We start from the raw sequence: 14176 nt of genomic DNA, 5'->3' as shown, positions 1-14176 counted from the left end.
AAACTTTTCTGTTTTGGGGGGATGCTAGAGTAGAGCTGAAGAAGAACAAAAGTAGCATTAAATCTGCCAATAAAGATACACATTGGAGGCTGTCTTGGCAGGGGATTGAAGGCATAGATGAGGGGAGAGATAACCAAGAGAGCAGTAATCCAAACCCTGCTCAGCTCCTGTGTGAAACTCTTCTCTGTTACATATTTTCCCTCTCATTGGCTTTAGTAAGTGACTTGATGTTTAAGTTTTGAAATGTCTAGATTATGTCTCTAAAACCACATCCATTTAGGTACACGGTCATAATTTTTAGAAAACGTGATTTCATACCTTAGTATTTCACATTTGATTAGAGAGAATTTTAGGAAGGTTTTTTGAATTTTGGTGCTGTTTACACTCAGGACCTTCTGAATAAGTGCTGGATCATAGATCCTGAAGTGTTTAGTTTGAGTAAGCATGACCAAAGCCTCTCAGTAGATAAACTGCTGTTCTCAGATTTGTATACGGTTTACACTATAGCAGTGTGTCTTAAAAGGCATTTCTGTAGCGTAGTTGCCTTGTGATCAATTCATGGTGCTTTTTTGCCCAGTTACTACACAGATGTATTTGTGTAGAGATGGGAGGTGTCTGTGGCAAAGTTAAGTCAGTCTGTGATGTACTCAGCCACTCAGGGCTGGACTGAAAAGTGAACACAGATTCCTTTACAGTTCCCGTTTACCACTTTACTGTTTGTTCTCTTCGGTGATCCCGCCTGTCAGAGCAGCCTAAGTGAAAGTGAAGACAAGGAATTGGAAGCTCAGATCCATATTTCTAGAAGTCTCCACTCTTTGAGTTGTACAGTGAAGAATCTGAATTCCATACTCAGTTACTGAGTAACTGATGTAGCTATTTACAGGAAAATTGGGGCGATGCAATTCACTGTGTTTTCAAAGAAACATTTTGAGGTTGGGAAGTTTACAAACCTAGAATTGCAATATGCACATGTAGAGTTTAGTTTTATTAGATTGATATAATGCAGTTTGGGCTGATTTCATTCTAAGAGATCCCCCTTTCCCCCTGTTTATATTCTGCATTTACCTTCTGGAACTGATTGACATGATAGCAGATTGAATCAGATTTATAATTCCTAGACTTTATAATCATTAAGCTTTGAAGTAAATGGTGCTTCTTATTTAAGGAAATTCCACAGGATAAAGCCAAACAGGTACCACTATGGAAGGGATTGTCTTCAGTGGATATCATGTGTTCAGCTCCTAGCTGCTTATTGTCTTAATAGGGTCTGTGGACAAAGTAGTAACAGTGGTTCTGGGCCTTCTGCTTCAATGTGTTTGTCTCTGAAGCAGAAGGCCTGGAACCACTAATCAGTGTCCACCAAATTTCTTAAGACTGGCATTCAGTTTAATTCAACATCTGTTAATTACCTGTTGTGTAATGACCTGTGATGGACTTCTGGGAGGAGGCCCCAGTTATCCTGAATACTGTGGGTACATAGTCAGTTTGATGAGATCTTCCCTAAAACAGGCTTTTTGTCATGCATATAAGAATATTAAAAAAATTGGAATATTATCAAATATATAATTTTACATTTTGCTTATATTTTTATTGTTTTTGAATATTTTCTCATGCCACTTCAGCATTCTCAAAAATACTATTTAAAATAGCTGAGGGGCTTCCCTGGTGGCACAGTGGTTAAGAATCCGCCTGCCAATACAGGGGACACGGGTTCAATTCCTGGTCCAGGAAGATCCCACATGCCGCAGAGTAACAAAGCCCGTGCGCCACAACTACTGAGCCTGTGCTCTAGAGCCCATGAGCCACAACTATTGAGCCCGCGTGCCACAACTACTGAAGCCCGTGCGCCTAGAGCCCGTACTCCACAACAAGAGAAGCCACGGCAAATGAGAAGCCCGCGCACCGCAATGAAGAGTAGCCCCTGCTCACCACAACTAGAGAAAGCCCCTGCGCAGCAATGAAGACCCAACACGGCCAAAAATAAATAAATTAAGTAAATAAATTTATTTAAAAAAATAGCTGAGTATTTTATCCTATGAATGTACCCTAATTTAACAGTTTACTTGTTGTTATGGAGTTCGGTTATTTGCAAATTTCAGTATTACAGATTGCACCGTAGTAAAGAGTTTTATGAATTCATTGCTGTCCAATTCTCTTTTTTCTCAAGAGATATAATTTTAGAAGGGTAATTTTTTTTTTCTGTTTAAGGATTCTTTTTTTTTTAACATCTTTATTGGAGTATAATTGCTTTACAGTGGTGTGTTAGTTTCTGCTTTATATCAAAGTGAATCAGCTATACATATACATATATCCCCATATCTCCTCCCTCTTGCGTCTCCCTCCCACCCTCCCTATCCCACCCCTCTAGGTGGTCACAAAGCACCGAGCTGATCTCCCTGTGCTATGTGGCTGCTTCCCACTAGCTATCTATTTTACATTTGGTAGTATATTAAGTCCATGCCACTCTCTCACTTTGTCCCAGCTTACCCTTCCCCCTCCCAGTGTCCTCAAGTCCATTCTCTATGTCTGCATCTTTATTCCTATCCTGCCCCTAGGTTCTTCATAACCATTTTTTTTTTAAGATTCCATATATATATGTTAGCATACAGTATTTGTTTTTCTCTTTCTGACTTAGTTCACTCTGTATGACAGACTCTAGGTCCATCCACCTCACTACAAATAACTCAATTTTGTTTGTTTTTACGGCTGAGTAATAGAGAAGGGTAATTATTGAATCAAATAGTTTTTGGATACAGGTTGTTGGATTGTTTCCAGAATTTTTACTCACAGGTCACAAAAAAATTATTTTTTGCCAACACTGAGATTGTTATTAAAATAATTTTCCTTTTTTAAAGAAAAAGCATAAGCATATTTTTTTTGAATTTTATTTTATTTTATTTTTTTATACAGCAGGTTCTTATTAGTTATTGTACATATTAGTGTATATATGTCAATCCATAATCTTATTTTTTATTTTCATTTTAAAAATTACTAAGGAACTTGAATAATTTTAATTGCTTATATTTTCTATTCATATTTTAATATTCAAAATATTATTATGAATATTATTATGAATCAAGGATACGAACCTTTGGCTTTATTTTCCACAAACATTATTCCCAGTTTGTTTGCTTTTAAATTGTATTGGAGTACTTTTTGTGTTTTTATTTACAGGAGTCAGTGTTTGCATATGGCCCAGGGATTGAGCCTGTGTTCCTTTTTTCCTCTTAGCTGCCACTGTACACCCACCTGGACCTTCTTTTTTCCAAATATTGTCAGTGGAACGGGCGTAGCCTTCCTAATTCCCACTCTGTTCCTGCAGCAAATTGTAGATGTCATTTGTATTAAGATTTATACTGCTAGTAACTGCAGGGCAACAGAGGATTGAGAGTCACACTTTGTGGGAGTCTCAGAGGTTTTAAGTCAGATTATGTCCTATCTACCTCATAGGGATAAGGATGTCTTTCCACTGGTTCCTCTGTGCAATTGAATAAGGAGGTCTTTACTGTTTCCAGGTTCTTGACCTACATTTTTCAGCTCCACTGCCCAGTTTTTACCCTCTTATGCTCCAGCTTTGCTTTATTGTGCTCTTTTCCCTAAACAGCTTTACACTGTATACGTTATTGATTACATGTGGAAAGATGTCTTGAAAAAGCTTGCAGAAATTCTAACACCCTTCGAAGTTCAACTTAGTATCCCTTCTCTCCCATGAAAACTTTCTTGGGGCAGCTATATTCTGTTAATTGTGTCCTTGCTTATCTCTCTTCCCTGGACCTACCTGTTAAATAGATGCTTTTTATTCGATTCATCTTCGCAGAGCAGGACATGTTATCTTGTCTCAAGGGGTCAAGAGAAAGTGTTTCTCTGCCTGCCATTCCCAGATGCAATGACTATGAAACCAAACCTAGTCCAAACACAGTGGTCTTGACTTGAGTTAAACTCTGGGAAAGCAATTAGTGAGGAAATTACAGTCTTGGGGAAACAGAAATAGGACACAGAGGGAAATGGGTATTCAACAGTCAAGACACAACTATAGATTGAATGTTCATTCCTTCACTAAGCTATGCATTTAACAGAGGATGATAAACTCTTTGGGACTGGGCAGTTTGCAAGGGGGGAAAAACTTGATAAAGATCAGTTCCAATCTAGATGTGTGGTTTTTACAAAGCCTGTGTGTAGAGATGTGCAGACACTAGAGTAAGTGCTTCTGTAAATTTAATAGGAAGGAGCCTAATGACAGCTTGGGTGTTTGTGACTGTGCTGTTCATTAATGAACCTTCAGAGTAAATTTATACCTAAGTGAAAGGAGGACAAAGCTAGCCTGTTTTATGCCATTTGTATGTTATGGTTTAAGCTCCACAGCAGAACTAATCACTGGAGTTGTATGGATTACTGAACAAAGATGAGGAAGTTTGAACTTCAAGGAAAGATGCTATTTATAGAGTTATTTGTATTTTCAGTTGGGGATTTTAGCTGTGGCTTAAAAGAAGTCATATAATGAGGAAACATCAATGGGATGCTATATGGTTGCCAAAGAATGTCATTCTTAGGATTACATGCTTATTATTATTATTAATTCTTTTTATTATTATTATTTTTTTTTTTGCGGTACACGGGCCTCTCACCGTTGCGGCCTCTCCCGTTGCGGAGCACAGGCTCCGGACGCGCAGGCCCAGCGGCCATGGCTCACGGGCCCAGCTGCTCCGCGGCACGTGCGATCCTCCGGGACCGGGGCACGAACCCATGTCCCCTGCATCGGCAGGCAGACCCCCAACCACTGCACCACCAGGGAAGCCCCATGCTTATTATTTTTATGAGATTTTGATAGTTCTTTATGAGGAGAATATTTTTGCATTGTAAAAAACATATGAATACTCAAATATATGATATGCATTTTCCCTCTGTATAGTTACAGCTTTTGGTTTTTAAAGATTTTTCCTTGAGTCACTGAAAAGGGTTGGCATTACATGTTTTTATGTACTTAATTGTGTACAGTTACAGACTCAAGTGGGTTTTAAAATCAAGTTGCTTCTAAATGTTAGTTTGGCAAAAATAAAAACTGCCCTGCATTTCTACTGTGCAGCTGCTAAAAATAGTGGAAAACATCTGTATGTACTGATACAACAAAGATCTCCAAAATACATTGTTAAGTAAAAAGCAAAAAGCTAGTTAATGTGTACTTTGTATAGTGTGAAGCTATGTTTTTAAAAACAATCTTAAAAAAAAAGTAAATAGAAGAAGAAATGAAAGGAATCATATAGTTAATTATGGTGGCCTTTGGCCAGTGGAATGAATTTGAGGTGTTTAAAGCAGGGACCCTCACCTTTTATGCACTCTACTTCTGTGTTGTTGGAGACTTTTTTCTTTTTCTTTCTTTCTTTTATTTTTTTAAACAAGACTGCTTTCATGTATTATTTTGTGCTATTTAAAAAATATCCAATAAAATTATTTCTTACAGTTTTCAGTAGTATCTTTGTATGGAGAGCCCTAATGTCTAATGTCTAGATGTGTCTCATAGGCACATGGTAGAGATATTCTGAAATCTCTCTGCTTCAGGATATTTAGCTTGTAACCAAAATTTCACTGTGAAGGAGGAGGTGATAAATATATGTGTCTATATATGCTCATAGTACTTTTTTTTTTTTTTAAAGTGACTCAGCCCTTGCAATGTTGTTTTGGGAGGTCACCACTCTTTTTTTTTTTAATTAATTTTATTTATTTTTGGCTGTGTTGGGTCTTGGTTGCTGTGCATGGGCTTTCTCTAGTTGCTGTGAGTGGGGGCTACTCTTCATTGCGGTGCGCGGGCTTCTCATTTGTGGTGGCTTCTCTTGCTGTGGAACACAGGCTCTAGGTGGGCGGGCTTCAGTAGTTGTGGCGTGTGGGCTCAGTAGTTGTGGCTTACAGGCTCTAGAGCGCAGGCTCAGCAGTTGTGGCGCACGGGCTTAGTTGCTCAGCGGCATGTGGGATCTTCCCGGGCCAGGGATCGAACCCGTTTCCCCTGCATTGGCAGGCAGATTCTTAACCACTGCGCCACCAGGGAAGCCCCTTCTAGTACTTTTAAAACGTTTAAAACTTTATCCTGTAATTACTGCTTGATCTGTAATTAAGGTGACATTCCTCATTGATTGTAAAATGGAAATAAACAACATCGATACACATTCAAACAATTGTTAAAAGAATTAAAGTGGAAATTTGTGTTAAAATTATTTTCAGATAGAATATGTGTTCTGTATTTGTTGTAGTAAAAAAGCCTGAAATTGCATAATGGCTTTTTCTAAGGCATATACCATGTGTGTGTTTGTCATTCCCATATAATCCAAACTCACTGGCAGATTCTGTAAATTGTATCATGGACTATAGTGCTTAAATATTAATGTATTTAATTTTGTTCTCAAAGTGAAGATTCACGGACAGTGTGTATCATTCACCAGCAGAGGGCAGTGTCTCTTCACAATTTTTTTTCTGCAAAGTCCTTTGGAATGAGTGGGTTTCCTCATAGCATTTGACCTAATTTGACATATAGAGATGTAGAAGATATTATTGATTATGTATTTGTAATAGATATGTTTTATATGGAAGAGAAGATGATAAAATCAATGTAACTTAATGTAGGAAGGGGTATTTATACTCTTGTTTCTATTCCTTCTAGATTAGTTGTTTCTTAAAAGAAATGCTCATTTTATGTGTAGGAAGCATTTAGCCTAAAATATCATCAAATTGAAGTGCTTTCTTTTGTGAAATGAAGTTATAATTCCCCCAAATCTATTGCAGGCTGTTCATGGGTTTGGTTCCTACATGTTGTATAGTTTGGCTGCTGTGCAAAGGGAGAGCATGCCCCCCCCCAAACACACACACACACACACACACACACACACACACTCATCACAAACATATTTATTTGGAGGAAACTTACAGGCTGACAAAGTAGCAGCGTAAGTCCCTGCAGGTTCTATTCTCCCAGGGTGAGGTGGGCTTGAACTGGGGAGTATTGCTGGGAAAGGGCTTCAGTGGAAGGATCCAGCCTGGACCCTGTCATGTTGTGCTCCCTTATTTACAGAGAACCAGGAGCAAAACAGGTGACCAAGAACTGCAGGAGATTCCTAGGCAGGAATCATGTGAAGAGATGACACTTAATTTAGACTGCCTGGGCTTGAATCCTGGGTTGTTTGTTTGTAGGTAGTATCATTTTGGACAAGACATGTATAATTTGGGATAATAACACCATGTCATATAGGTTAGTTTTAAGAACTAAATCAGGTAATTCATATAAATTTCTGGAGTAGTGACCAACATAGGGCATGTAATAAATGTCTCATCTCTCATGAGGTTTTGACATTTATTAAACTTTAAAAAGCAGTTTGGGATCCCCATCTCCTCCAATTTTGTGCCATGGCAGTGACCATCAGTGCATTTCTGCATTTTGCTTCCCAAATCTGCCCCAGGAACTGGTTGTAAGCCAGGGCTCCTTGTTCTGAAATTACACCTTTGGTGAGTGCAGATCTAATACCATGTCACTGTTGTACAGCTATCATTGAAATACATACCAGCCATGCCATGTTAACTGTCTTTCAGAATAAACTGTGAAGGTACCCAACATGGGGATGCATTCTTATCATCCATGTTCTGAGGGATTTCAAATGGGTCAAAATATTTATTCTTTGGTTTTCATTTGGCTGTGTCCAGAACATAACAAAGGACTGTAGTTCTAGGATAAATTTTTTTTTTTTTTTCTTTTTGCGGTATGCGGGCCTCTCACTGTTGTGGCCTCTCCCGTTGCGGAGCACAGGCTCCGGATGCGCAGGCCCAGCGGCCATGGCTCACGGGCCCAGCCGCTCCGCGGCATATGGGATCCTCCCAGACCGGGGCACGAACCCGTATCCCCTGCATCGGCAGGCGGACTCTCAACCACTGCGCCACCAGGGAGGCCCTAGGATAAATTTTTATCTGTCATACATCAGGGACAGAAACTATCTGGGAGAAAGGTTCAGTGTTGAGACACCTGTTCTAAAACATCCCCCCTTCCCCAACTGATCCCTTTCTTTCTTTTTAAAATAAAGCAAGACAATGAAAGATTTTGAAAATGTAAAACTCTACTTGAGAGTATTTATAAGTAAAAAAATGTAATTCTTTAATTTGCTGGACATGAACACCCAGAGGAAGAAGGGTTTGTTCTTAGTCCAACTCTGGCTCTACATTTGTGGAAAGATGTCCTTTATTCTGTGGCTGTGGCTAAGAGAGCAGGTGTACAAATGCAGGTGGGAGAAAGGGGACAGAGAGCTGCAAAGATCAACACTTGCCCTCTCTACGGGCTTGGTCCACACAAAAAGGCTCGAGCATGCAACAGGTTTCTTTACTCCCACAGATCATTAATCTGGATGTGTTATGACTCTCTGCTCTAGCACATCCAGGGGCATTAATGCATTGGGGATAGAAATTTAATTTGATAAACTCAAGGTATTCAGCAGTGGTCATAAAAAATCACCAGAGATGTAGATGGATCTTTGCCACTGTGAGATGTTTCAAAGATTTCTTCTATTAAATGCTGTTTCCAAAATGATAGAATGCTCTTCAATTTTTTTAATATAAAATAACATACCTTAAATATATATAATTTTATTAAAAAATATAAAAATGAAAATAAAAATTGAGGTAAAAGACCTTGGGTAAATTTTATAAGATATGAAAAAGCAACATAAATCAGAATAGAAAAACAAGAAGGAACTTGAAATAAAATTAAAAATAATTTCACAAAAAAATAATTAAAACTCAAAAGTAAGTTTCCGTTTGTACTTTTTATATAGCAATCTTTGTGCACCATTTAATGAAACAAGTACTTATATTGAATGAAATACGTACTTATATTTTAAAACCTTCAGTATTTTAGGGTAATTTCCACAGAGAAAAAGAGGGTGAGGTTGGAGGGCAAGTGAGGGAAAATAAGTTGAGATTTCCGTCTCACATCCAAACAAAATTCTGTATGGCTGAAATATTTCACATGTTAAACATTTTAGAAGAAAATTTAGGGGAATATTTATCTGATCTTTGGGTTGAGGAGGACTTTCCAAGTAGGACATCATTGCTGGATACCATGAAGGAAAAGATGGTGAGATCGGAATTACATTTTAAAAAGTTGCAAACTAAATAAACAAGTGTACCACTGGCATTACCTGAGAGATAGTGGATTAATGTCCTTAATGGGGTGCACCTCCAGTTAATCCCTCGATGCTACTTGATAGCAAATTACTTGAAAAGAAAGTCAAATATTGATATAATTTGAGGCAGAATGTGAAATTTACAGGGTTATTTAAAATAAAACTGGATAATTTAGGGAAATTTGGCACATCTGGGATGCTGCTTGGTCTTTACCTTCAGATTGCATGAGGCTACGAGCTTTTCTTCTTGGCCATTAGGTGTACTTCAGCAGGCGAGTTTGAGAAGTGGCACCACATAAAGAACCTCTCATTTTTTTGTTTGTTTGTGGTACGCAGGCCTCTCACTGTTGTGGTCTCTCCTGTTGCGGAGCGCAGGCTCTGGACGTGCAGGCTCAGCGGCCATGGCTCACGGGCCCAGCCGCTCCATGGCATGTGGGATCCTCCCGGACCGGGGCACGAACCCGTGTCCCCTGCATCAGCAGGCGGACTCTCAACCACTGCGCCACCAGGGAAGCCCAAGAACCTCTCATTCTTGTCGTTAGTAATTACCATGGCTAAAATTCAATGAGTGTTTACTCTGTGTCAGGCATAAAAGTTTACAGAAACTCATCTAAGTTTAACAATTGTTATATGAGATAGGTAGTATTACTACCCCTGTTTTATGTTGGGGAATATTAAAGTGCAGAGAGGCACAAATGAGGATTAAAACATGTTGGTGAAGTGCTTAAATGGAGGTAAAAAGACAAGAGCGGCCCTTTAGAAAATATCCAAGATGAAGAATCTGATAAATCAGAGGTTACATCACTTGCTAGATTTGAGGCTTTGGGTAAATTACTTATTTTCAGCTTCAAACAGAAATATAAATATCAGTAATCCCTGAGTGCATATAACTGTATCTAATATTTCTAGTGATGACTGTGAGCCATTAAGCTAGTTAATGATTTTGATGTATCGCATACCCTGGTAAAGAAAGAAAGCAAGTATATTAGGGACGGATGGAATTAAGAGTGTCAAATAGTTGAAATTCATCCCCACCCTTCTCATGGTGTATTTCACTACCTCCATGTGCTAGATAAATCAGGCCTGTTTAATAATGTTAGCAGTTTTATACAAATGTTCATATTTCAAGCAAAAGGGGGGGATTTGACTAATCTCTTGGATCTCTAAAATAACTTATTTTATCTGGAATCTTAATTAAAAATCTTTTTTTTTTTTTTTTTTTTTTTTTTGGTTGTGGGGCTTCTTTGGAGATATTTGAAAGGCGTATTTATGAACCCGTATGACGTAGCTGGCCGCCTCTGGTCCTGCATAGGATGGTAGGTGCCGAGGATGGCAGTGGCAGGGGCTGGACACAGTCCGTTGAGAGAGGAAGTGCTGCGCCCGACCCTCCCTGGGGTCTTAGTGATGAGAGTCTTCTTCAGGGCTTCACCCCTGCTTTGGTCTGGGGCTACGGGTTAGGTTCCTACTTTAAATGGCTGTGAATGAGTAAGTTAGGAACCTGGTCCTGAAATGCCTTGCCAGCCATTCCATTTCTAAGGTTTCTCCCAGGAAGTTGGGACAGACAGGCAGATGGAAGGTGACTTTTGGAAATAGATTTTCTCAAGGTGCAGGCAGAGCCGAGGAGGGGCCTGCAAGGTGCTGTCCTGGGACCTGCCAGCCCCATTCCTCCTCCTGCTTCACTCCAACTCCTCCCTTTTGGCCGTCCTGCACCTCGTTACAGCAGGGAGCAGGGAATGGTGCTCCTTCCCCCCAGTCTGATGAGCCCTATACACTTCGGGTCTCAGCTTTGCTGTCACTTCTTGCAGGCAGCATTCCCGACCCCAGAAGCAGGTTAATAGGACTCATATCTGTCTTCAGGGTTATTCTGCAGGTTACATGAGAAAGGGTGCACATGGTGCTTGCATTCCTGGCAGTGCTCCTGCAAGCTGCTCTTCTCTGAAGCAGAGTTTCAGGAGCCCACAGAGCCCTGGAATTCACTGTAGAAGGAACGCAAATACCTCAGCCAAACAGTGGATCAAAACAGAAAGGCACTTTCACATGTGTAAATAGAGTAGGTTGAAGGTACAGAAAACCCATGTACAAAGTTTTTCACTTTTCTATCTGAAGGGCAACATGCTTGGACATAACCTTTTCTATAGTGTCTGGTGAGATTCACAGCTTCGTGTGTTAACTAATTTTTGTTTTGCTGTATTCCAATGACATTTCTTTTTGTTTTACATATACCTATATATATATGTATATATATATATATATATATATATATGTATAGGTATATGTATATATATTCTTTTTCAGATTCTTTCCCATTATAGGTTATTACAAGATATTGAATATAGTTCCCTGTGCAATACAGTCGGTCCTTGTTGTTTTTCTGTTTTATATATAGTAGTGTGTGTCTGTTAATCCCAGACTCCTAATTTATCTGCCCCCCACATCCCCTTTGGTAACCATAAATTTGTTTCCTATGCCTGTGCATCTGTTTCTGTTTTGTATCATTTTTTAAGATTCCACACATAAGTGATATCACATGATATTTACCTTTCTCTCTACTTCCAAAGACATTTCTGTTTAGATGAGGAGGTGTTTCTTTCCCCATTAACTGGGTTCTAACCAGGATAGCAGGTACTAGCGTCTTCTGAACCTTGAGCTGCTCCCGGAGATGTGTGTGTGCTCCCTGTGAGTGTCAATAGGATGTTTTCCCTTTCTTTTTGTACTAATTTTGCTATTGAAATTAGAAGGAAAGAATAAATTTTCTCACCAACATTTCTACTGTGGATGTTTCAAGAATTGTGATATTCTATTCTTGGAGTTTTTTTCTCATACGGTAACTTTTCCATATTGTTGCAAACCAGTGGATATTTCCAGTATGTTGAGAAACTTAACAAAACAAAAATAAACAGCAAACAAAATAGTGGCTGCCTCTGTCCTTCATCTGAAAAGAAATGGGACATGAAGATTAAAATGCTTGAGATATAGCCTTAGTTCAGTAACTGACAGTTTCAGTTCTGTGTTTTCAAATAAACAAAACACCAGTACTCATACCGGGAAAAGTAAATGTTCAGATTTCTTTCTAGGTAATATAACTTGATTGTATTCTTTTAAAATTAGCTGCCCAGGGATAGGAATTGAAAAATAAAAATTCCTGCACAAAAATGTTTCCCTAGTATTAAAATTTAAATGCAAGCAAATTGGTTTAAAACTTAAAAAACAGGTTTTGGTGTTCTTGAAGCATATGGTGAAACAAACACATTTTTTGTAATGTAATGCACCATTTATGGAATCTAATGCACTGTCTTAGGCTCAAGTTTGTAAAATGGATTTTTATGAAGTATACCTTTCTTTAGTCCATGCCTTGTGCCAGCTGAGGAAGAATACATGTCACATTCAGAGTGCTTCCCCAGCGGGGTTGGGGAGAGGCAGGGAGAGGAATGCTATTTGGCACTTCCTCTTTCTGGTGTGGGGCAGTGGACTTCACCTTCCCTTCTGCTCCGGGGGTGGGCTTGGCCAAGGCTCCTTAGCAGGGGAGCTATCTCAGCTCTGCAGGATGCCCTGACAGCCTCTCCACCTGCCTTCTTTCCTTTTCTTCCTTCTCTTCCTTTGTTCTCTTCTCTTCTTATCAGCAAAGCTAGTACTTGGGAAAAACTGGACAGGTTTTACTTTATTATGATAATGCATATAAACAAAATGGAAAATTCCCAGATGAGAGTTCATACAGTTACTATTAAGCACATTATCTGTACCTGCTGTCTAGATTATGCAAAAATGGGTGTTCTTTCATCTACCTACCAGCATTTGTCTTAGGGTTTTCACATTTCTTTGAGGGGGTTACGGGGTTGCATGGTAAAAGGGATAGAAAACAAAAGAAATTGACCTTCCTCTGAAGCAATCATGTTCAGTGCATTCTCTTCTAACTACCACCATGATGAGGAATTGGAGATGCCTGACACTTTGAGATTGGAGGTTAAGTTCCCTTTCAATTCAAAAGAGACAGAAATGATTGTTGCAGTCAGTCATTAAGAAGCCATTGTCCTCCTCATACTTGGCACTTTTTATGCTATTTCACTGTCAAGATTTGATTGTTTTTAACCCTTCAGAAAGAGAACAACAATTTAGGGGAAAAATCTATTTGTCTGTCTCAAGAATAAAGAGATGTCTTGGTTTGGTTTTGCTTTCCTTGAATGGCGTAGCAACTTATATATCTTTGACTTGGACCTTACTGTAGCTTTAATCTTGATGGGTATACATTGCACCCCAAGGTATAGCTTCTGAAGAAAAAGGAAAAGGCCAGTTAAATGCTTTCTGTTTCCATTTTAAATGGTCCCTTAATAGAGTTAACATCAGCTTATGGTAGTGCAAAGACTATGCTGGGTGCGAGAAGCTAAGACAGCTTTTTTGCACTTGAATATGTAAGAGGCTAGGCTTTTATCACTGATAAATGCTCTAACAAAGGTACAAGGTAATACAGGAATATAGGATGAGGAGAGATTAATTCCAACATGGCAGGGATCTGAAACTTTTTTTTTTTTTTTGAGAGGACTGATATTTGAGCTGGTGAAGATTAGATGGGATTTTGGTGGTTTGGAGGTATGTGTCTGAAAGGGAATCAGCAGCTTGAGTGAAGTCTTGGAGGCAAGAGTGGTAGGATATTTTTGACAATTGTCTCTGTGTGGTTTGAGATGTAGTACATTTAGAATGGGGGAGTGGAAGCAGGCTATAAAATACCTTGAATGTTAGGTAGAGGCATTTGGACCTTTTAATTCTGTGTGATGGGGAGCCAGTGAACATTTTAGAAAAGAGTTTCAATATAAACTCTTTATAAAACACAGTGGTGAAAATATAGCAATAGGTAAGTTTGCAATTTTAATAAGAGCATTTTTCTTTTTGGGCTAGTTCTTTTGACCAAATAAATTCTTTGCCATTTATTCAGCAAATATATATTAAGTTTCAGTTACATACAAGATAGTTTATATGTGGGAATAAAACATGAATAAACCAAATCTGGCCTAAGAAGAGCTTTTTAGCAG

General features: G+C 38.9%; 1 protein-coding gene across 4 annotated transcripts in view; it reads left to right on the top strand.

Annotated features, from left to right (window-relative positions):
• Positions 1–14176, top strand: part of KDM4C (lysine demethylase 4C) — a 397059-nt gene that overhangs the window by 126864 nt on the left and 256019 nt on the right. The gene's annotated exons all lie outside the window — the stretch shown is intronic.

Source organism: Mesoplodon densirostris, chromosome 6, assembly GCF_025265405.1.
Source record: "Mesoplodon densirostris isolate mMesDen1 chromosome 6, mMesDen1 primary haplotype, whole genome shotgun sequence".
Classification (NCBI taxonomy): Eukaryota; Metazoa; Chordata; class Mammalia; order Artiodactyla; family Ziphiidae; genus Mesoplodon; species Mesoplodon densirostris.
This window is presented reverse-complemented; position numbering and strand designations above follow the sequence as displayed.